Raw genomic sequence first — 24494 nt, 5'->3', positions numbered from 1 at the left:
CCCACGTGCGAGAGAGCCATCTGAGCCTGTCTGGACTTCCATGACTTCTACGGCTGGGACCATATGCCTCTGTCCCAATTCGATTTGATTCGTTCACAATACATGAGTGCCAGTTCCATTTGTATTGGGATTTTCCTTTACTGCAATTCTAGAAGTATTGCAATTCGATAGCATTGAGTATTGCGATTCTCTTTTCCTTCTTTAACAAAAACAAAAGGACAAAATAGACAGAGACAATATTTCTAAAAACTAAATGTTTTCTAAGAAGAATGCACATCACAGGTCAATCAGCCTGACATGTATTTCATTTGTAAAGAAGTACATTTGTAATAACATAAATAAAATAAATAAATAAAATACAAAATTTTGATTCAAGGGAAAATAATAAAAATGTCAGTACAAATTCAGGGTACATACATGAATTTTTTCTCCCGTCCCTAATGACTTCCATGCCCTCCTTTCCCCATCTAAATACTGTAGAGGTTAACTCAGTGGAGGCAACAAGGGGTTTGGTGTGGTGTGGTGTGGAGTGCTGTGTGTGTGTGTGTGTGTGAGACTGTGTTGCTGAGTATAAAAGAGGGGGGGGATTGGGGTCATGACCGTCTGGTTGGTGACTGAATGAACCTCATTGGCTGTCTAATGGTGATGTCATCGGGGTTAAAGAGCCCAACAGATTACACTTCACTGAAGGCCTTTCTTTAATGTCAGTATGTGCACAGAGCTTCGATATATACTAAAACCCACATGAGCCACCAGCGGTAACAATTCAATACATGTCATTACAATTCCTGGTAACTCAAGCTGTTCTTACTGCCAAGTCGTCAAATACAGACGCTTGGTCAGTGGTTCTCAACGTCAGAGACAGACACACAAGGCACACTTTAGCGTCTGTACGGAACGCACCGGGCATAGCAGCAGCTCGGCAGGGGTGCTGTAAAATGTATGAAGGGAAAATGGTAGGGAGTAGTATCAAATAGCGAAAATCTGTGTGAGAAGGTAGGTTGGGGTGGTGCTTGTGTCAAACAACACAGGACTTTCACCGAGGAGACCAGGGGTCGTGTCCTGTTCTTGCTCCATGTGTCACTTAAACCTACATGTTTTAACCCAAAAAATGTAGGGTGTTTTCCTAACCCTAAATAGCCTGCATGTTGAAAAATGATGCCAAGAGCGACAAAAGGTGACGCCAAAGGATTGCCAGGTCGTGAAAAAAATTACCTGACCAAGTGTCATTGCACAAGTTGCACAAGTTGGGAGTGAGAATGTGTTTGTTCAAATTACTTCAAAGATACGTTTTACTCAGTTCAACATCAGGAGGAAGCCAGAACACAGTCACACTTCTGCAGAATTATAACCTGATATGGTTGCCAGTACAAAGATGGGCATGTTGCCAGACTCCCACACAAACCCAACTCACAACCTAAACAACCCCCCCCCCACACACACACACATACCAGTCAACGCTGGGTTGGCTACTTCTGTGCTGACACCTGTAGAGGGACCTGCAGTTAAAGTGATAATACCCCCCCCCAAGTCATCCTTATTCCTACATCTGATGCTGCTAATTGCAGGCTTAGGACGAGCCTATTCAGGACAACTGCTGTATCTTTATCTGTACTACTAGCACATCGTTGCATCAATCACCCACTCTGTGATGGGAATCATTCATCTGATCTCATCTCTCATTACATTCAATCAAACTTTGTTTAAACTGCAGAACTATGGTTAAAAGCTGTGTTTTACAAAGGAGATTTGGTGAGAAAGCAGCAACATAAAGAAGCATTTAAGCTACAGAGGAAGTAGCAGTGTAAAACAAGTTACCATACAATGTCCAATGGTTGAAAACTGTCAAAGGTACAGATATAAAACAGGCACTGCACCTTACAGTAACTCATCATCACCATGAAAAAGAAAATAAAACACAATAAAGACCACCCTAGACAGCGAGTTCCAGTAACAGTCCGGCTCATACAAGCTCCAACAAAGAGTTACACCAAACACAGTGTAAAAACATGGGTTAAATAACAGTGTGGTTAGCTTGGCTGCTTGCACCCATCACCCCTGACATTTACTGTAAATGTAGTGTGGATGTGCTAAACATCTGGGGCCGGGGGTCTGTGACTCGGCCCTGAATCACAGGTGACTGCTGCTGAGTCACAGAGTCCAGAGAGGGGGTGGGGGTGGGGGTGAGTTGTCTTCTCCTTTCACTTGCTAACACACTGCCTTGTGTGTCACTATTAGCCTTCAGTGTTTATGTTAAGCTGATTGATAGTGCTTTCATGTGTTTTTTGTGTGTTTTGATGACAAAGGAAATGTACAATTGAGGCTCTCATTAAATCAAGGACTACTTCTGTTTCTGTTAATATGACTTCTGCCATTACTTCTACAAGTGCTTCAATGAAAGCATATGTATTTGAATTATTCATCTATTTTGACTAATACATGACTTTCTTGACCATCTTTTGGTCTATACAATGTCAAAAAAGTGTTACAAGTGCTGTACCATTGCTTTTATATAACAATTTGAGTTTCTGTTTGTGCAATCCTTTTCATCCTGACTATCTGAGCAGGCTGGAATATGCAGCTGTTACAACAGAGGTTAGAGTTCACTCAGCCGGTGCTCAGTCAGGATTTCCTTCTTTAGCTTTTTTTTTTTTTTTGGGGGGGGGGGGGGAGAGAAATGACCTGAGAACCGCCTCTGCCAGTGGGAAATGGCCGTCTTGAAATGCATGGAGGCTGGGCACAGTCAGAAACACACTTCTGCTCAGTGTGTTTCCCACTGCTGGCTGGTGACATGATGAAGCAGCAGGGGGGTCCCCCTCTGCATGTACCTCTCTGTCTCTGTCTCACACACACGCACACACGCACACATACGCACACACACACACACACACACACACACACACACACACACACACACACAGCCTTCCACTCTTTCAGTCGGCCGACACAGCTACAAAAACAAGGTCCTCACAAGGGAAAGTATGTGTGTGTGTGTGTGTGTGTGTGTGTGTGTGTGTGTGTGTGTGTGAGACTGTGTGTGTGTGATTGTGTGAGTGTATGTGTGTTCAAGAGGAGAAATGAGGCAAGAGGTAACCATAGAATGGCAAAGTGTAAGTGCCAAAAAAAATGGAAACAATGTGCACGTGCATGAATGAACCTTTTAAATACAGACCTCAAAGCCAGCATAGACATTTTCTTGCATTCAAGCTTCATTTGCCCTAGTGTCAAAGTTATACTGTGTTTTATGCATTATAATTACATCAATAGGAAAGGTTGGATTGGTAGGAGATCCATGATCTAAAGTTCAGCAGAAACTGGGGGACAGACACCTGTTGCCACAGGGACTGCAGCATTGTGCCGAGCAGAGAACCAAATGAAAGAAAACAAAAGGAAACAGAGGGAAGCACGTTTTTTCAGTTTTTTTTCTTATGAGTGAACCTGCAGGATTTCCAGCTAGGGCAATAAGAAAACATGAACAGCTATTTTTGACCCGAGTCGAGTTGACAAATGGCCCGGACTTTCCAATTCCCTGCGACGTTGTTCCTTACGCTCCTGAGTTTCTATTGTCTGGCACCGACATGGGGCAGCAAAAAAACAACACAGGTTTTGCTGCAGGACACTTGGGCTCACAAGTCGCTGCGAGCCCTGCCCATTTGCCCGCATGCAACTTCAAGTGCATTCAAAGGAGCTTAGTGTGCGAAAAATGGCTTTGTACCCTGGAAGCAAAAAAACGCTGTCTGAGGTAAGGCCTGTCAAGATCAGTGAAGGGACGCAACCTTTTTTTCCCCCTCAGCCTTCTGTTGTCAGGAGGGGAATTTGAGACGCTGTGTGTGTTGAAGGGGAAGCTGAAGGAACTTTATTTTAACATCATATCATGCTTGAAAATCTCGGCGGCCTTCATCACAGCACTTTCAAAAGCTCTTTTTTAAACTGAGCATTAACAGCAGCCCTCCCCTCCACTTGAGCCGGGCGCCTATTAGTTTCCCTAATTACCACAGATCTTCCAAGGGAGAAAAGGGGGTGGGAGGGGGCCGCTCTGCAGATGGGACCCAGGGGTGAGAGACGGTGTGATCAGGTTACAAGAACCCGGCGGCTGACAACATTATTTATGAGCCATTGCTAATGGATTTAGAGTGACAGCAGTTTCAGTCCACTGGCAGGGTCAAAGGCAGAGACAACAGAAAGTTAATGCCCATGAGGGTGACAGACAGCTTTGTAACTTACCCCTCTCAGGTTAGGGGGTGCAGGGGGCGGTATGGGGCTCTGAAGATTGGAAAAGAAGTGAACAAAAAGGAAGAAGGGTCAGCGGCATAGGGGGAAACTTTTCTTCTCTCCAACGAGTGAGAGTGATGGAGAGAGATGTGTCTGGGACGAGACAGCGAGCGTTTTTCCAGTCTATTTGCCCTGCGTCTAGACCCAGAGTCAACGGGACAGGCCCAATAAAAAAAAGGCTGGATATGGCAGAGCAGAGACTGGGTTACACAGAGTCCAAAAATACTGATGAAAGGCCGCACTGTGGAGTAGCTGAGGACACTGAACTTCAGTGATAGACCATCGAGAGAACGAAACCCGCCCCGTGCTCAAAGTATCCTCCAAAGACCCACCACGAGCACGGCATCTGATTCGCTCACTGATGCTCCTGAGGGACTGAACAGGCTTGTTGTAATGTGGGATTCTTTGTGCCAAAACTGGGAGACCTCTGTGGCAACAAGCATATTTTCAGGTGTTGGAGGTGGAGCTAACGCTAGCTACAGTACAGTAAACAATCTCCCTCTCTTACGTTAGCTTCCATTAAATAGGGCAACTCAGAGAAGAAACTCCAGTTTCCTGAATCCTTTCCAAGGGATAAATACATAAATTAAACATTAATTTTGGATGCTGGGGATCAAAGTATACTGTAAGAGTGTTTGATGTAGGCCCGGATTGAAATGTGCATATTTAAAAGGAAGTGCAGTGTGTGTATTCTGACGCTGATTAATGTACATCGAGTTTTGGCCTGGCCGTTGATAATCAGTGTCCAATGATCAAAAGGATTGGACCGGCGCTTTCTGTGCCGTCAAAGAGCGTGACCACGGGCCTCCTGTTCACTGCAACTGCTTCTTTTTCCCGGAGATCGGGGCGCTGAGTACCCCACTACAACTGTTAGGGTTAGGGGTTGAAATCCCAGTGGTGGGCGTTGTAGAAATGTATGCATTTATTACACAATAACCAACTCTGGCAATTTTCTTGCTGAGTCAAAAGTTGAGATTACATGCTCCCTTCTTAGGGTTGAGAAATCAACCCAGCCTCCACCCTGAGATTAAAAAAAGCTATTTGATTGGTTAAAGTAAAAAAAAAAAAAAGCTTGGTCATCGCAGCTTGGAAAGTGTAATGAAGAGAGAAATTACAAGCACACACATGCCTGCTCACTGCTCTTGTGACTCAAGAGTCAGCACAGAAAAACTGATTGATTTGTTTTCCCTTATTTTGCTGGGAGAAAAAAACAAAAAAAAAACAAGCTCCGACCAGACACAGAGTAAGCAATCTGGCTTCACGCTCCCAGAGCACAGTGCAGCACACGCCAGCACACACTGTCTGGACAGCCCAGGGGGTTGTCAATTGTTTGCGTTGCAGAGAAGACAAATTATAAAAAATGTGTGTACTGCACTTTCACTGCTTTTTGCTACTTAACTACAAACCATTCGTACATTTAAAAACTACTTAAAAGAGGGCAAACTTCACAATGCACAGCAAATCTATAATAGCCTAATCTGTACACACACACACACACACACACACACACTGTACATACATACGCACACACTGTACATACATACATACATACATACATACCAGTTAAACGCGTAACGCAAACGTCAATTTTTATTATCTCAAGATTAATGTTATTTTAGGCCTAGCAAACTTTGTAGTTAGGTAACACTTTACAATAAGGTACACAATAAGGGTAGTTAATGATCAGTTACGTTTTTTGAAAGAGTAAAGAATGATTAATTACCCTTTTGAGAGATGATCTTCTGACAAGTTCCCCATGTTAATCGTGAGATATGCATGGGGTATGTGATGATATTTCGTCACCTTACTTCCTGCTCTGCTCCAGTCATATTACCTACTACTGCCATAGTTACTGCTACCAGTGGGAGATGCAATTAGAAACGTAGCCATAGGTCGTAATTGCAGCTTGTACAAACGATGTCTGGGAGCGTTTCAACAAATATGCTCACGTTCCAGAGCAAAATCAATACATTTATAAAACAACAATTGCTCGGTAACTCGCAAAATTAATGTGGAAGAAGGACTGAGGGATGAGAGGGGAGCAGACAAAAGGAGAAATCAGGAGAGAGGAAGAAAACAATCCTTTATCAACACTTATCATCCTGGCCAGAGCAGGGGAGAGAATGTGATAGCGAGTGTTAAATATCCAGTCAAGTGCTGCTGCCCGCTGGAAGAAGAACGCAGAGCGGAGGCAACCCATATGGCCCTGTTCTGAAGTAATAACCTGTCTCTTACAGTAGCCTGCGGTTCGGCAGATAAAGTGTGCTACTCAGAAGTGCTTCAGGAGTAAAAGAAAATCATTATCTCAAGTTCATTATTCAGCGAGGTGAGAAATATCCAGCTGGTGCATGCCACAAAGTTGCTCACAAGTGTTTCAATGCTGCTGCTTTTAATCCATTCCAGTATTGCAAAGACAGGAGTAAATCAGTTTATCTACTATGTTTCTCTTTCTGATGAAGGCCCTTTTCACTGCAGTCTCAGCAGTTCTGTTGTCAACACACAAAAAAAAAAAAACTCTTCAAGAAAAGACATCAGTGTCTATTTCTGTGGATTAGGGGCCTCTTTGATTGACAGACCAACCTATCTTGCATGAGATTGGATTAGCCTTTCAGTGCTTCCCACAGGGTTATTTTTAAGTGGGCACAGAGTGGTTTTTGCATGGGTTTTGCTGATTCAGATTCTTGTCAGATATATATTTTATTTTGTATGTACTACAAATAATGAACTCCAAGGGCCCTATCTTGTACCCGGCGCACTGTGGAGCAAAGCCCGACGCAAGTGTCTCTGCTATTTTAGGACCAGCGCTCAAGTCGTTTCAATAATGCACCTACGCCTTTTTGTGCTCCTAATGGGCGTGCTGGTCTTACAAGGAGGTGTGTTCAGTTGCATTCTTGATGCGTAGCTATCTTGAAGGAGCGGAAAGTGATCACGCCATTGACCAACAAAAACCTGGTAAATAACGCATTTCATTGTTATTTTAACAGCGCATTAGTAAAATATGCATAGGCTAAGGAAGACACAGTCACCCATCTACACTTCTGCCTGTATTTCCCTTAGAGGTCCATCTTCCAGCTGTCAGGCTCGAGGGTCCTTTAGCCTGCCGAGCCAAAACGAAACCTAACACTCCCCACAAAGCCTTGTTACACTCAGTTCCAAACACAATACTTTCCCACATACGCACCAAAAGGTTGGAAAACAATTGTTGGACACAGGAGTCCCCAATGGACCTTATTTCACGGCAGCCATTTTGACTTGTCATGGCAGGAAAAGCCCAGGTGAAACCAATATGTTTATCCATGGCTCCGTTCCATTAGCGTCCCATGAAGTCATGACAGTGAGCCAGCATGCACAATACCAGGACCCTGGTACTGACTGGTTGTTAATGTTATTCGTCATTTTGGAACATTTACCCTTGTGTTTTCTGTAGTCTGCTGTACATAATGGGCATTTAAAAACAGCTACATACAAATGGCAGGGTCGGTGCGAACATATCTACCCTGTTTGATTGACGGGTGATCTCTGGGATATGCAGTGCAACACGGTTAAAGAAAAAAACACGCTTAAATACAACCTAGAAATGCTGGCAAACATTGCGCACAGCAGGAACTGAGCTGAGCTATGTCCAACTGTTCCTAAAATATACATGCAGTTGCAAAGTGCTGCAAAACCCTCTTTGATCTTGTTCCATTACACAAGCTCCATCATCTCACCTCCTCTCTGCTCTTAACATCCACTACTGGCTGTTAACATTCTCCCTCTCTCCTCTCTCCCCCCTAATCTCAACCGTCTCCTCTCATTTCTTTCCTCCATTTTCACTTTCCAACTCATAATTTGTTGCACACGCATCTTTCGCTGCCATTACAGCTTCTTCCGCTTCCTTCTCTTTATCCCCTCCTCTTCCTCCTCATCTTCCCCCAGACAAGTGATCACAAAGCCATGCGTGTACCCTGGTAGGACACGGAGGGAGGGAGGGAGGGAGGGAGAGAAAGAAGTCTAGTCTGGCCTATGAGACGGAGGGAGATGATGAGAGAATCAGGTGCTTTGTCTGGATGATATAATGTGAGTGAATAAGCAAAGTTTCACAGTCTGGGTTCTGGCCTTAAATGCGGCAATATACAATTCTCTGCCTGTATTTGTCTGTGTCACTGTCTCCTTTCCTTCCTGTCATTCTCTGTTAGACCTCCACTTAATAATCATCCATTCTTCTTCCTTTTGCCATCTTCTCCTGCGCTTCTTCCTTTGCGTCTCTATCCAGACTAATGTAAACAGGAACAAATTCAGAGGTTTTGGCTTGGACAGGTCAGAGAATAAGAACTCAAGAGGCAACAGGGAGACCTTAGGGTGTGTTTCTGATTTACCTCCCCCAATATAATGTGGCCGCCCCAGAGGCCAGGCAGCAACACCTCTGGGAACAGATAGCAATTCATTTCATTCACGGATGGATTCTCGGTCGGGACCCTGAGCTCCTCTCGCTGCAGCTGTACTTTTGACGTATAAATATACAGTATAACTTATGCCATTTCTTGGAGGCTATAATCCAAAGTGCTTTTCAGTATGGAAGGTAAGGGGATCCAGAGGGAATCAAACCCCCAACCCTGTAAATCAGCAAGCAGTTTGGATTTCTTAAAATGAAAACCACCTTTCCTATAAACCCTTGGCCTTTCTCAGTTTGTTTTAGTAAAGAGCAAGAAGTAGAAATAGAAGAGCTAATGAGATAAGAGCAACAATACACGCTGATCCGGTCAGCTAATGTGAGCTGTAAAGCACAACAAACACAAGTGCTGTAAAGCAGGGAAGTACGGGCGGCCAGATGGCTCAGTTGGTAGAGCGGCCGTCCATATATAGAGGTTTACTCCTCAACGCAGCGGGCCCGGGTTTGACTCAGACTGTTAAAAAAAAAAGCAGGGACGCACATTCAGTGTTATAATGCAGATTGCATGCAGTTGGATAGGGTTAGGGTTATACATCTTCTGTGGGTGAGGCTCTTTGTTTTCAGTCATATTCTGTCAAATTGCTCTTCTATAACTAAAACAATGTATTCAGCTATGCTACAATAGTAGCACCTTTTTCTGCTTTTACACTTACGTTTTTGCCCGGATGAAACAAATGACATAAAGGGTGATTTTTAGATGGGCAGGTAGGGAGATTTTGTTGCCTTCGGACAGTGCCACGTTTGCGGTTTCCCTGTTTGTGGCTGCTGGCTCTCGCTACACATTTTCCAAATAGGCGTGAGAGTGGTACCAATGAAACTCAGAAAGAAAGCAAATCAGCGCATTTCCCAATTTGTTAAATTATTCCTTCACAGTGTAACTGTGTTGTTCTTTTGTCACCCTGCAGTACTGCATGTACCTTTTAGGTTTTTCTTCTTCGACACCAATCTGCACTGCACCTTACAGTTTCTCTGCAGCTGATCAGATTACAGGTCACATCTGTCTGTCTGTCTGTCTGTCTGTCTGTCTGCAACTCGCTGCCTTCACTCACTGCAGTGTGAACAGCAGCACAATGTGTCTGAGGCTTGGATGAAAATGGGACTGACTGTGTGTGTGTGTGAGTGTGTGTGTGCGTGCGTTTGAGAGCGAGTCCCTGCAGTGTCTGGCAGCAGTTAATCCTAACAGCCATGGTGTGTGAGCCGGTCACTTGCAATTTAAAGTGAGTGGCTTCATGCAGTATAGTAGCAGGCATCGTAACAGACCATACTGCTACGGTGATACAAAACGTTTCATAGCTAAAGCGCCATACATTCAGCTATGAAACTAAATGTGGCCCCTACATTTAGCCATAGTATGCTGTACATGATACCATGCTTCTTGATTAACTCCAAATCACTATTGATTATTATTAACAATTTTTTTAAATTTTTTTTATGTATTATTACAAAATAGCAGAAACCGGAACATTTACCCACATTTTATTTATGGGGATACGAAAGACCCATCTGCAGAGATTTTGTCCATTTCAAAACTAAATGACCTGATTCATGTAAGAAGTGGCTGTTTCTATTATGAGCTCTTTTCCGTCCTTGTCCTTCTGTCCCTCTATGTGCCTTTTCCATGCCATCCATCATTCGCCGAGGTCACCGCAACCTTTCGACTGGAATAATCTTGGCAAAAAAAACAAAAAAAAACAATCATTCATCGGCGCACATTTTTTGATGGGGGATATGAATTTTGAACGAAGGAAAAATCTGCTTTTGCAAAACCGTGATGAGTTTTTACTTTATTTTTTTACAGAAAATGGGCAACCCCCTAATTATCGCTCAAACCCAGAATGTTCCATATGGCTTTGAGGCTGCGTGACGTCAAGACATCTCCTTCTTCAAAATGAGACTAAATCATCAAAAAACAGTGAGTCATTTAAACCAATAAAAGTCCTATCCCAGGGAAGGCTTTGTAAACGATACGCTTCTCTCGAATGGAGGGTTCACTCTGAAACCTTAAACCCTAGGCCACTTGGTTTTTGTGGAGCGTGTCAGTAATTCATCCCCCAACAGGGAGAAAGTGATATTTTGCAGCCACTGGGGAATTACCCCCATCACCACAAACCTCATCTTAATACCCTAATATACAGAGGATCTTGTAAAAAGGAAGAGGGGAGGGAGGGAGGGAGAGATGGAAAGAGACGTGAAGTGAGTTATATCAAATGAAACAACTTTTCTTCAAAGGCGGCTCACAGATCACTTCGTAAGGACAAAGAGGGAACAAAGCTGTAGAATGTTGAGCTCTAAATGCCCCCCCCCCCGTCTGTTATTTTCAGCAAGGTCAGTGGCTCTGATTGAAGTGGAATTGGATCCACGTGGCTCTGTCTGGTGACCAGTGCCACCGCTGGAAGCAACATCTGGCTGGATTGGTTTAACTGATTGCCCTTTGTGTCTTGCTACAGTGAGAAACAATACGTCTGGAATCACTGCTGCCATGAACAATGTTAACGCTCCTACTGCTTCTGAGCTATGTACAGTAACTTTACTCTACCCTACCAAAAAATCCATGCATGGCAGAAGATATGAGAAAAGATGGAGGTTGATTGTATAATTGGTTACATTTCGACTTGGTCTGTAGCATGCTGGGTAGCTGGTTTGTAGGACGGTAATGCCTTTAGATTGCTCTTCTGCTCCTTTATGATACATGATGTGAAGACAGTTTATGGGATGGCAGTAGCTCAAAGTTTAAAAAGGAAAATACACAAGAAAAAAAATAGGAAAGTTAAAAAAAAAGTACTTTACAGTCAACCAGTGGTGGAAGAAGTTTTCAGATCCTTTAGTTAAGTAAAAGTACTAATACCACACTGCATTGAAAATGTTACTTCAGTAAAAAGTGTGTAAGTATCATTAAGAAAATGTACTTAAGTTATTAAAAGTAAAAGTACTCAATGCAGAAAAATCCTCACATTTTACAAACTGGAAACGATCCAAACAGTTGTGTCAGTCAACTGACTGGCCAATTGTTTCAGCTGGACTTGTAGGCCTATATATTGTTTAATTTTCATTTAGTGGAGTAAAGAGTACAATATTTCTAGTAGAGTAGAAGCAGAAAATGGCAGGAAAAGAAAAGCCTTGCTCTAACGCCTCACATATGGCTCACAGCCCCAGTGCACTGAGCGCCAGCTTACGTGTGTCAACATCAGCCTGCAGTGCATCAGGTGCATCACACACATACGGGAAAAACGCTTTAGCACGTCCCACTGTACGTTAATCTAAAGTGCCACATCCTCTCTGCATGCCTCAGAACGCTGACACTGCCAGGAATGTGCATCACCTCCAGTTCCTACAATACCTAACTAGTGGTGGAGGTCGTTCCCACAGCCAGAGTGACCTCAGACTGGTCAGGTTTTACACCCTCTGACCCTCAGTAAACAAAGCCAGATATTTGGTGAACACAAGGCTTGTCAGTACCGTCCTTATCTCAAGAACCTGTCCCTTTGAAAACACATGACCGTGCTCCTCGAATGTTTGGAGTACAAATGCATGAGGGCACTCCTCAAATTGCCCCTTTAGCAGGAGGCTTTAATCAATATGGGCTTGGAAAGGCTATTATAATGATTACTATAGAGCTCAACAGTGACCCCCCACTTCTTTAACGGCTCTGGTTCCGGAAGTGTTTTTTCCCCGTTCAAAATCTCCAGTGATGTTTCATTAACTGTTTATAAAAAGAGATTTAAGTTTGGAAACAAGCCAACCAGTTACAAGATGAATCGTGCTCATATAACATTGGATTTGATGAAAAAAAAAAGGCAAAGGTACAAGACTGTGTACAGAAACAATCATAGACTTCAATGGTAGAAGCTCACTCTAGTTGGCTGCAGGTCGGAGTTTGTGTTCAGGCCCATCTCAGATGTTTTAGACAGTATGGCTGATGATCTACATACATGGGATTTTTTATTCCGGAACCACACTCTTATAAGCTCTATTAGTGATACTTTTGAATTAGACCATTAAAGCTCCATAGTCCAAGCTATTATAGTAACACTGCTTAAAACCTTGGCTTTATTGACTAAATGTATTGAGCAAGCTAAATTGATTCATCTTAGAAATTAGAGAAAAGGCACTTGCTCATAACTGTGATGCAATGTTTTATTCAAAAAAATCTAAAAAGACAGTAAAACCATATTTACTTATACCAGAAGAGATATCCTTTATATCAGAATTTGTGACACTGTGGGGTTGATGCATCCAATTTTTCACCCCGAGTAAGTCAAAATTGTTGCATAACCCCACCTCTTCTAGAAAATGAGCTGTCCATCCATCCATCGCTCCGACACAGTCAAGCTGTCAGTCAGAGGTTTGTCTAAAAAACAATTTCCAGCATGCAGCCCTCAGGGGTCGACCTCCGCCCCCTGACCATTTGTCAAACAAACCAGTAGTAATGCAACTCTGGGAGTGGTAAGGTACCTAACTTTACCCTGAGCCCCAGGAGAATGCGTCAGCCAGCATTCTGGAAGGTTGTGCAACAAAGAGATTTAAGTCTGGAAAACAAAACCAAAAGCTGATATGGTCAATTACTTCTGCAAAGCCCTGAGGTAGAAGGAGAAGGCTGGGCTTTGCAACAGGGGCTTGTTGGGTTTTTAGAGGCTAACATGAGAACTGACTTACACACAGTCAATGTCCAAGCGCTGGTGTTAGTCAAAAAATATTAGTGTTAGGGCTGTCCCGGATACCATTATTTGTGCTTTGAAGCTTTGGTAGCGAACATTGGAAGCTTCTGATCTGTGAGTGACCTCAGCAGAGAGCAGTGGCATTACGCTAGGCCATACTATTTTGACCGTCATCAAATCGCCTGAAAGACACCTGGCTGCTGCAGTATAAGCATACAGATCTCACCATCACTTTCTCAGAATTCGGGCTGTGACTTGTCTCCCGCTCATTCTTGGTCCACTTTCAAACCTGGGTCATATTATTACTTGATATGACCTCACTGCTACATACTTTGAAACCTTCCTCTTGTCCTATGGATGTTGTCCCTACAGTGAAGTTTGTCCAAGCTTTTGACTCCATTGGCTCCTGTATTGTTGAGATGCTTAATACTTTTAACTTTTAACTTGTGTTGTTCCTAGTTTTTTTAAGACATACTGTTAAGTAAGCCTTAAAGCCTGGTTTGGATCCACTACAACCTAAGAACTACAGGATAATATCTAAACTTCCATTCATGTCAACAGTTTTAGAAAAAGTTGTAGCAGAGCTACTAACTCTTTTCCTAGAGAATCACGAGTTGTTTGACAAATTCCAGTCTGGTTTCCGTAAAAAGCATTCTAAGGAAACTGCACAACTTAAAGTTTCTAGTGATATTGTGATGTCAGCTGATTAAGGAATATACAGTTTTGGTCTTATTGGACCTTTTCTCTGCTTTTGACACAATTGATCGTAAAATTATGATAAATAGATTTTGTGATCTAGTTGGGATGTCTGGTTGGGATCAGTTTTAAAATAGTTGTCATCCTACCTTTCTGGTAGGGGTTTCAGTGTTTAAATGAATCACATCATGTCTGAAACTGGAGAGTTGATAAGTGGGGTACCTCACGGTTCTGTCTTGGGACGTATTCTGTTCCTTTTGTAGATATTTCCTCTAGGAAAGATATTTAGTCAATTTAGCCATGTATCTTCCAATCTGTGTGTGGATAATATCCAACTGTACTGCTTGTTTAAGGATAGGAGTTCTCTAAATGGTCTTCTTTAATCAACTGCGTGACTAGTATCAAACAGTGGTTATGTCACAACTTTTTGTTTCTGAACTCAGATAAAACAGAAACACAAATTTTCGCCACTGTAAGTTGAATTACCGACATAAGGCAGTACATTGGTGACTTTGGCCCGTCTGTCCAGCCGAGCCTCAGGAGCTATGTACTGTACAATTGTCTGTACAATTATTTAGGAAGTGTTTCTTCCAACTGAGAAATATTTCCAAATTAAGAACACTTGTAACTAAGGGGGAGTTAGGGATGATCATTTATGCTTTTATTTCTTCACGCTTAGATTACTGCAACAGCCTTTTACCTGTTTGAATAAGAAGGAGCTTTAACGCATCCAGGCTGTTCAGAAGTCTGCTGCTAGGCTTTTAACTCACATTAACAAAAGAGCACACATCCCGCATGTTTTAGCAACACTTCAGTGGTTACCAGTCCGGTATAGAATTCTATTCAAAATCCTGGTCCTTACTTTTAGAGCCCTGCACAGTCAAGTTCCTCCATACATCTTTGACTTGATACAGCTTCAATTAAAGACCCTGCTGTTCAAGCAGGCTTTTAGTTAGTCAAGAGGTTTTTATGGTTTGTTGTGTTTTCTATTTTGTATTTAAATGTTCTTGTGTTTTAATTTGTTGTATTTTAATCACATTTTATTGTGAAGCACTTTGTGATTTTTATCTGTAAAAAGGTTCTATACAGATAAACTTTACTTACTTACTTACTTACTTACTTACTTACTTACTTACAGATCTCTACACATTAGACTGCTCAATCACAACTCAACATATCTTCCTTCTCCACTGAGATGGATGAAATAGTGCTGCATACAATAACCAGCGGCTAGCAGACTTATTAAGATGCGTAATCCCGACAAAACCCCCTTGGGAATTTCAGCCTGTGTGCACATTTTATTGAACGCAAATGAAAACAACCAAACAAATATTCTAATCCAGTAAATTTAAAATTGAATGCCTACCCAACAAGCAAATATCTGAATAATCAAATAATTGGATCCAGCTATAATAAATGTAGAGCAACGCCTGATTGTTGATATTTCAGACATCAATCACAAATAATGGGGAATGAGGGAGATAGAGGAATTCACTCTGAATTGCTTGACTTCTTTCAAGACCATTGCTTTGCATTGCATTTTTCCTTGCCCTCTGTGTTTTACCCACATTTGAAGGACAATTTACTTCCAGTGGCACAAAAAGACCATAATATATCTGCAGGGAACTAAAGGGACTGATAATCAATACCAATGACTCAATGATTTAGAGGCAAAAAAGGAAGCAGAGAGAGTTTAGTGTCTCTGACCATCAGTGCAACTACCAGAACTACAGCCGGTCACAGAGGGATCGCACCTTTCCTTGTTCACTCCGGACATGATTTGTTCCAAGGCATTTAGGGTATCAAGAGAACAAGGGAGAGGGAGGTTCAGGAGGAAGGTAGGAGAGGGCAATTCTAACAAAAAAACGATTTATTTAGCCTTAGGGGAGATGCACAGCAGGGCCCTGTTGGTTTTGTAGAGACCACTGAATTCACATTCAATTGGTTCCCTGATGATAATGAATACAGGTGAATTTGTCTTACATTACATGTCATTTAGCTGATGCTTTTTAACCAGAGCGACTTACAATTGCTAAATGTCAGAGGTCTCGTGGCATTGGCATTGGTGATTTTTTGGCAATAAATGGTAATGGTTAGATTTAAGGTATCACTGTTTTCATATAACCAGGGCAGAAGGAAGCCTTTTAACCACTGCTACTGAAGCACATCACCTCAGAACTGTCTGATCTGTGTAGTTCCTATCACTAACAGACCTGCCAACAGCTTCCTGCCACGGACATTTCTGGCACCAAGCAGCACTCCCAAATCTTTGAGTTTTCTATCCTGTTTTTTCATTTGAAGGTTTAATGACAAGCAATCGCCGGTAAGACTTTTTCAGGGTTTGTCTTGAGGATCATACCAGCAGCTGGCCAGCGGCAGGAGGACGGAGCCTCCTCAGGGGACAGCTGAGCTTTACTGTCTGTGTATGACTGAAGACAGCCAGCAAACACATCCGTGTCCGCTGGTAAACACAATTAGCATGCCATAAAAGATAAATGGCGTGTCTGTGTAATTGTCAAAAGGAATTATACGCTGAGAACAAGCCGGAGAAATTTCCTCTTTGCAGAAGCGACGCTGTCGTACAAATTATGGTTTAACAACATTCATCCCGTTTTCTTTTCCTTTGCTTGCATATTGAACAAAGCAGAGGCAAGAGTACGCATGTTTGTTACACATCATTAACCACTGTATCATGTTACATTGCCACTAATGCTCTGAGACAAATCTTCTTTCCTCCAATGTCACTGATAAGCTCTCGTATCTCTTATCTCCCATCTCGACTCAACATTAAGTTAGAATCAAACATGTGCCTCCGATCCCTCTCATTACGATATCAAAGTCTTAATATAGGCCCTTTATCTCTTCCCAACCAGACTCAGCTAATTGAATCCAGAGCTGGATAGCAATCTAGTATGTGTGTCAGTGGATTAGTAGGGCCTGTCACCACGGTAACCCAGAGCGAGGGGGGCAGAAGTCGCTTCCCGGGTTGTTGTTTTTTTGCACCCAACTGACTCTGCAGAGCATCCTCGCTCAATATTTGACTGATAACATTTCCTTCCTGAGGCGAGCGACCCCCCGCTGCGATCCCTCATCCCTCTCAATATGCGTCAAGCAGGAAATGAGACCAGATGTAAAACAAGACGGTTCACTGACTGGAGACGTCCTTGTTGCCTGGCCATTGTCAGCATGTATATTTGATGAAAACAAGAAACCTTTCATTTGGAAAAATATAGAAGACAACCGTTGTCTTACATTCTTGTTTTCCTTCCTTTTGCTTGCTCCTCCGCTCTGGATTGGATGATGTGAAAGCAAAGCATCCAGCACTCTGCAGCGGTGGCTGGCAGCCTTGGTTTGCCAAAGACCTTGAAATGTGGGGAGAGAAACTCTGTCACAAAGTCGTGCGGCCTGCCGAGATCAGGACCTTGACAATTTGAGCCACTGCGGCGAGACTTTTCTCAAGCATTGGCCCTAACTGACCACATCACCAATGTATGGTCAGAGAGATCATCAACATAAACTGCCCCATTAAAAACATCACTTTTTTCCATGCCCTCGTTCATATCAGGTGACAGTGTGTCCTTTTCCTTTTGGTGCATGAGTTTCTGTTGTTGCAATTTCCCTTTAACTGCTAAGAGAAAGATATTGGAAAGTAAACAGCAGAATGGAATGGCCCAATCAGTAAATCAAATTTCCCCTCAGGGATAATAAAGTTACCATGATCCTTGATAATTACTTGTTCACCGTTCATTTTCATGAGAACAGCTACCAGAAATTCAGGATTTAGACAGCTTTACTGAACTTGGCACACTGACTCTCGTTGTAGCAACATGGTGGCAGATAGCAAAAAGGTGCACATATGAGAATGTCGCAGGTGGTTATGGGGAAAGAATGATTTTGAAGTCACTTTTCTAAATTTTACTATTCATGGCTGGTTGACTCTGGGGTTTGGATTGTCCAGGCAAAGAATCACAAAAAGACCCCGGCAATCACTAAGGCTCTGATTTTTGTCAGTCCTCTCTCTCTTCGCAACGTTTCCTTTCTCATGAACTCCGACAGTGTCAACTCCTGCTTCTCCCCGGGGCATATTCCTCTTCTTCTTCTTCTTTTTCTTCTTCCGCCTCCTTTTTTCTCTTGTGAAAAATGGGCTTTTGCATGCTCAGAGAACGGTTGCAACACAGGAACTTCTGCTGGCCGTGGCAATCCCTCCTGGATTTCATCTAAGTGCTGGTGAGAGCCTGACTGTCGAAGTGCATCTTGGGAATGTGCTTAAAGAGTGAATCTGGAGGCCCAGCGGGGGTGTGCGAGATAAGGAGGATAAGCTAAAGGCTGGCTTGTAGTACAAGCCTGGTTTGCTCAGCGCTGAACTGGATACAAGCCTGTAAAATACATGAAAAGGCTACAGTGGGGAGGTGATTTAAAACGAGGCGGGCGGACCTGGAGAGCTTCCAAACAGGTGCTGCTGTGCCACCGTCCCAACAGGAGGCTTTAGGCGAGGCAGACAGTGTTTGTGTGTGTGTTTGTGTGTGTGGTGGGGGCTAGAGGAAGGTTTTTATGATTATTATATTATCTTATCCTCTTGGGAACCGCTCCTGATCTGCTGCTTCCTGCTCTGGGGGAAGAGAGGTCACAGAGTTGGAGATAAATGTGGCCTAGGCAAAATGTGTGTGTGTGTGTGTGTGTGTGTGTGTGTGTGTGTGACACAGGAGTCGTGTCTCCTTTTTGGCAAAATAAAAATCGGAATCCACGCACTACTTTTATGGTCAAGAGAACATTACTGAATAACACAATTATTCAAATCCCCAAAACGTTGATACTTTATGGAATTACGTCGCTTGGCAACAGAAATGAAGCATAAAAGAGGGTGACGAAAACATGCTTAGAATGACAGACAAAGAGCATGCAAAGTGCACAAAAGACTGATTCTGTCTGTGTGTTATTAGATGAAAATCTGTTCAAAAAACACACACAGGTCGGACACTTCAAAGCAGCGTCTTGGTTTGCGGCATCAGTGGACTGACAGCTATGAATGGGTCAGGTATTGTCGGAGGGCTCTGTGTTTAGTGTGCAGGTGGGATTCTGAGGAACCGAAGCCGACCACTGAAGGAGACTTCAGAGGAGAATGTCAACATCGACAGCCTCCCAGGAACACACACAAACACACTCGCAATAGCCACACAAATGTTACATTGCCTTTGAGGTTTAACAGGTTTCTTTTGCTGAGAGCGCACTTACACACAAACAATAACTCCAAGTGCCTGGATTGCCTTTGAGGTGTATCTTATTTTGTCTGCTAGCACTCACATAAAGAGACACACACACACACACACACACACACACGCAAACATACAATAAATCCAAGTGACACAATTGTCTTTGCGCGCTAACAGGTGAAACAAGATATTCTACACACAGCTTCAACTGTTATGTTTGCCTTTGTGGCATATCTTATTTCATCTGCACCGAGATGTCTGAGAGGTATATATGATAGTATTTCATCTGCAAGAATACAGGCACATGCACACGCACACACACACTCCAGAGGCTATGACTGTCTTTGAGATACATCTCCAGACTCTTCTCAGACAAAAAGTCTTTTCTAAGAGTTTTGGGCTGAGAATGGCAGCCAGGTAGCATCACAGTGTCACTTCAAACAGAGACGTTAGACAGCTCCCTGTCTGTCAGAGCAGGCACTGTTTATGCTGAAGCTCCAGAGGAAAGATTCTCAATGAGAAACAAACACAGACAGACAGACAGACAGACAGACAGACACACACACACACACACACACACACACAATGATAGTTTACTTTTTTGGCTTCAATGCACACTGACTTATTTTTTCTCCTTCTGAATTGTACAAAAAGAGTGGTATAATAATTTGAACACTATAAGATTTTCAGGAAAAAAAGACCCATTCAAAAAGTGTGTTGTAGTGTGGGGTCCCTGACACCTTTTGCCAGAATTTGCATTCCACATGTAGTCTATTTTAATGTGTCTGCATTCAAGCAATAGCAGTTTACTTTTCTTCCTTCCTGTCTTCCTCCTCTGATAACAGAGTGAGTTTGAAGGTTATCTTTTGGTCAGATCTGACTTGAAAAGACACTTCTAGTTGTGTTGCTCTGTGAGTCCAGACAGATGTTGGCCGGGCCAGACGCTGTCCTCCTGACAGACCAGATATTCTAGTCGCTTCCCTCGACCTCCCAACATCAAAGCACAGCTGAGCTCCTGTATCGCTAGGGCAAGGCCACCGAAGCACATCCAACAGATCCCCCCACCAACACACACAAAGTTTAGATAAAGTTTTGACACAGAAACACACACACACACACAGCCCGCTCTATACTGCCTGCATATCTTCATTGTTCAGTGGTGTGGGTGGCAGATGAAGGCAGTGGGAGTCAAGCTCCTTTTCACAAGATGACGGAGCAGCACTATCAGCAGCAAAGACCCAAAAGGTTCTACAGTACACTTCTAGACTTACAGATGAAATCACGGTGCTTAACTGGCCACTTTTTACAGTTTGCTTATCCAAAATAAGCATTTTGTCTCTCCAGCTGGACGAGGAATAGCCTGATATGCAATTTTACTTAAGACAAATTGTGTTACAAAGCACTAATTTGGCCAAGATGTATGACATTTCTAAGTGCTACTTGCAGTTCAAAATTGCAAAAAAAAGAAAGAAAAATGCATTAAGAGAGGTTCACACCAGTGGACTAGTCTCTTAAAGACAATAACGATCACTTAAGAAAGATTAGAGACACTTACATTTCAAAACCCTGAAGGATGAGAAATGATTCTGTAACCAAAGACAAACCATGTCAAGAAGAATTGATTACACAGCAATAGAAAGACAAAAGCAAAGGAGAAAGATGCAGAAAGTACTTTTCCCTCAGAGCAACCGGTAGAGAGTGATTTCTTTCTGCAATTCCACAGAAAGAAAAACATGACAACTCTAAATTAAACAGGAGACTTCTCCAGCCACACAGTAACAAAAGAGGCTGCTATTATCATGATGAAATGCTGAGCCTTTGTATCCCATAAGCATGTGCAAATACTGCCAAACAGCATGGATGGTGAGACGGGGGGGAAAACTCGCTAAATTATACATCTTTAGTCCTCACTGATAGCACGGACCAGAGAGAAGCTCGTGTCTTAGTAACCATGTCTCACCAATCGTCTGTTTACACCTTTTGTGCACCAAAAGCTTAAGGGGAAAAGTCATATAAAATGTGCATAAAACAAAACTAGTGTCAAAAGCTTAGCTCAAAATGAACGGAGAAGAAACCAAAGGGAAGATGTAGAAGCCCTAAAAAGCAGTTACATGACGTGCGTCCTAATCAACCTATACACGATTCGGGGAAAAGTATGAATCAAGATTTTTTCGGTTAGAATTGATATCATGATTCCTTGTCACGATTTTTTGACAAAGACAAAATTTGCAGTACCAAACATAGATTTCTTTTGGCACCCATAGCACATTACGCATCACCACTACCCTGTAAACATAGAGGCCTCAGTGAAGAGAAGGGGGAGCATCGCAGCGCTTGGGAGCGCTTTAAGACCTATTTTATACAGTCTATGTTTAAAACTCACAGAAGAAGGTAGTAGCATGTGGGATGCAGTCTGCTCGTGAAATTAAATGAAATGAAATTGAAATGATATAATTTTTGATTTTTTTTAAAATCCAAGTTATTCAAAAATTGATTCGTGAACAGGGTGAATTGAGATTTTATAGCGATTAATCGTGCAGGCCTACTATTAAGGTTCTTATTTTCCAGTAAAAGAGAATTCCCGCCCCTTCTCTCATTGCCATTTGTTACGGTTCAAGAGTATTTCCTTTCCCTTTAGAATAATGCTGGTTTTTTTTTTTCACAACTTGGACCCGCTTTTTGTAGTTTTGGCTTCTATCAGTTCTGACAACATTATACGCACCAAAGTGGTTGCTGGGGGATGGGAACATGGTAACGCTACAGCAAGAAAATACCAGGGTCCAGATGATGGGACAGGTTGTAAACAAGCTCAAAGCTTAGCCAGATGATCTACATTACTGTACTTGAAGGAAAAACTGGAATTAGCCACACCTAAAATGTTTATTATAAGCACTCAATGCACAGGAAACTCCCCCCCCCCCCAAAGGCAGATTCTGAGTCAGGAAAAACCCTGACTTTGGAGAGCAGTTAAAGCCACTACATGCATTCAACAGTAAAAGTATTTCCCTCTTGAATTTTAATTGCTTAATTTGCATATGAAATCACACAGCCTTGTGTGTGTGTGTGTACCTGCTAACTAATATTATGCATGGATGAGTAATGCTTTAATAAAGTATAACCAGCTCTTTATTCTCCATCTGGTCTCATCAGCTCATGTTTGTGATTTTGTGTATGTTTTTACGGTGCTTTTTAATTAAATGAATTCCTCATTGAGAACTGAAGTGAACTGTGAAGTGGATCAGACCGGCTCAGAGAGCCAGAGGGCCAGACAGTAAAAAGTTGATTTCTCTCCGTGCAACGTATCTGCTAACTGGCAATCAAAGTCCTCTTGCATTCCCACCATAAAAAAACTGACCACTGGAACAATTACAACCGCATCTAAATTAGCTGCACCCTCCCTAAAAACAAAATCCATCAAGAAATGTAAGGGAGAGCTGCCTGTGGTCTGCATTTCCTCACTGCTTAATGAAATGCCTGTATACAGTCTGAAACAGCTCCAGCTTCTCAGAGGAAAAACTAGAAATAACTATGAAACAGAGGTCACTTTGCTTTGCCCAATCCCCCCACATCAGTGATGTTTCCTCACAGATGTCTTCCTCAAATATTCCAATTAAAATGACACAAATCAATGCCCTGGTCTCCATCCTACTTTACAACAGGCCTACAAAACAACTCCCTTTTGCATACTTACACGGTCTGCACAGTGACAGAACATCAAAAAACGTGCCATATGCTTTTTGGAATTGGCTCAAAACAAAGTCATCACTGTTGCTGTTTATTATGCTGCTATGAAACTGTTTCCAAATCAGCACTGTGTGAAACGAGCCTCTGGTTCTGATGACAAAGTCCTCTGAGGTGTTGGATTGTCTTAGTTGCACATTTTAGTTTTGTTTTTTCCCATCTTGTATATACTTAAATATTTGTTCTTACATTCTTATATTTTTATTCTTATATTTTGTTATTATAATTATTTCATGTATATTGTATGCTGCTGTAACACTGTAATTTCCCATTTTTTTGGGATCAATAAATATCTATCTATCTATCTATCTATCTATCTATCTATCTAGTTGACCCGAACACTTGCACAATTAGGAAGGAAACGGTGTCAACAGATCCTTTCCCAATTTTCCTTAAAATTCACTTCAGGGGGTTCATTTAAATTAGTGACTGGAAGTGTGGAAATTGCGATCTTACTGGATGGTGTGCAATTCTCAGGAATTTATGAGGCACGAATAACAAGACTAAGAGTCTAAAGCTAGCATCTACTGTGTATGTGAGATGGTACCTAGGCACAGTGGGTTTCAGCCAAATGCTAATTTTGGCATGCTAATATGATGAAAATAACAGCATGCTGGTCTTTTGCAGGTGCCACGGTCATCATCATATTTTGCATTTTAGCATGTAACATGTGCTAATTAGCACAAACTACAGCTGAGGCTGATGGGAATGTCATTAGTTTTGGATCAGCAACATTATTAAAAGTCATTCAGATGAATGAGTGTACTGATGAGTATAAATGGCAATCCACCCTATTATTGTTGATATATTTCACTCAAAACCATAGATGTGAACGTTAAGGTTGCGCCAGGAAAAAGTCAGGGATCATCAAAGTTATTAGGTTTCATCAATTGGTAGCCATAATGTCTGTACTAAAAGTCCCAATCAATTTAATAGATGTTGAGATATTTCCCAGGGTAAGTGGGAACTTGGACATGCTGGTGGCTCAAGAGTCATTAGTATTCATCCTCTGGGGACCATGAATGTCTGCATTAAATTACATGGCTATCTATCCTTATAGTTGTTGAGATATTTCAGTATGGACCAAACAACCAATAAAATGCAGTACAAATGCTGCCACGGGTAGTCAGAAGCTATACAACTGACACTAGGGTCCATTTGTAATCCTCCCAGGACTGTGGAACGTAGTATTGACTCTGGGTGTTGAGAAAATCTTGGAATTCAAGGAACTAGAAATTGCAGCATCTAGCATTCACAGCGTTTTCTCTGAACTTCACATTAACTATGTTGCATTTTAGAAGCCCAACTGGTGTTTTCTAACTCATCGTTAACTCTGATGATCCTTAGTTAACTTGTTTCCAGATCATTCCTAATGACACTTAAAAAAAAAGCACTCCCTCAAAGTATTCTTCTTGTAAACAGAGCTAAAGAGCGGCATATGTTTTAATGTAGAAAAACAGGGACTCCAACAAAATCTCCCGTTAAGCT

The 24494-nt window shown here is 42.2% G+C and overlaps 1 protein-coding gene and 1 long non-coding RNA gene across 13 annotated transcripts in view; both read right to left on the bottom strand.

Moving 5' to 3' along the window:
* The window catches only part of LOC116673446 (uncharacterized), a 10743-nt gene extending 6633 nt beyond the window's left edge, over positions 1-4110 (bottom strand). Inside the window, exons 1-2 of the long non-coding RNA XR_004327846.1 lie at positions 4099-4110; positions 601-603 (exon numbers count right to left, since the gene is read on the bottom strand). This is a non-coding gene — a long non-coding RNA (uncharacterized LOC116673446). The remainder of the gene's footprint in view (positions 1-600; positions 604-4098) is intronic.
* The window catches only part of nav3 (neuron navigator 3), a 223688-nt gene that overhangs the window by 177695 nt on the left and 21499 nt on the right, over positions 1-24494 (bottom strand). The window lies entirely within an intron of this gene.

This window comes from Etheostoma spectabile, chromosome 23 (assembly GCF_008692095.1).
Source record: "Etheostoma spectabile isolate EspeVRDwgs_2016 chromosome 23, UIUC_Espe_1.0, whole genome shotgun sequence".
In the NCBI taxonomy this organism is placed as follows: Eukaryota; Metazoa; Chordata; class Actinopteri; order Perciformes; family Percidae; genus Etheostoma; species Etheostoma spectabile.
The sequence above is the reverse complement of the archived record's forward strand: the minus strand, read 5'-3'. Positions and strand labels throughout refer to the sequence as shown.